Source organism: Prionailurus viverrinus, chromosome D3 (genome assembly GCF_022837055.1).
Source record: "Prionailurus viverrinus isolate Anna chromosome D3, UM_Priviv_1.0, whole genome shotgun sequence".
NCBI lineage: Eukaryota > Metazoa > Chordata > Mammalia > Carnivora > Felidae > Prionailurus > Prionailurus viverrinus.
In genome coordinates, this window is record NC_062572.1 from 40,525,930 (window position 1) to 40,526,631 (window position 702).

The 702-nt window shown below is 45.0% G+C and overlaps 1 pseudogene; it reads left to right on the forward strand.

Moving 5' to 3' along the window:
• The first annotated feature begins 295 nt into the window (after window positions 1–295).
• On the forward strand, window positions 296–395 carry LOC125149728 (uncharacterized; annotated as a pseudogene).
• Window positions 396–702: the final 307 nt, after the last annotated feature.

Here is a 702-nt window from a genome sequence, read left to right on the forward strand (position 1 = left end):
TAACCGAGGCTCGGTTCCTGGATTGCCTGGTGATCCTTCTGTTCCCTAATCGGTTCTTTTCTTTCTCCGCTCATGCTATTTTTTTTTTTTTTTTTTTGGAATCTAATTTCTCTTTGAACCCACTCTGCTCTAACTTGATCTCTATTCTTGGCAAATGACTTTGACTTTTACTGTACTGAGAGCAAAGAAAAAGAGGCAGGGAACAATATAATGGGAATTCTCATGATTTCCTGTAGCCCTGTGCTTAATTCTATCAGCATCCCTGTTTCCCCCTTCTCTGTTCTCACTGTGGCGTGTGCGCGCTTCGGCAGCACAAAGACTAAAATTGGAAGGATACAGAGGAGATTTGCATGGTCCCTGGCAAGGATGACAGGCAGGATCTGTTCTCACTGTGGCATAATGAGCCCCCAGCCCCACCTCAAGGCTTTATCTTCCCTCTTTTTTGCTGGATCTCCTCCAATTTCACCTTCTTAGGACCTAGTCTAGTCATCATCCACTTTCCTCAGTCTATGTTAGTGTTTCCCTCTTTAAAGGAATCTTTGCCATGACCCCTAATTGCGTTCAGTATTTCCATCTCAACCAAAGAAACCCTCCCTGGGTCTGGGTTCTAGGTTGACATGGCTCGCAGCCTATGTTCTTCCTTCCCTTTACCGCCAAGCTTCTCAAAAGAACCCTGTTTCCTGCTTCATTCTTCAACCACTG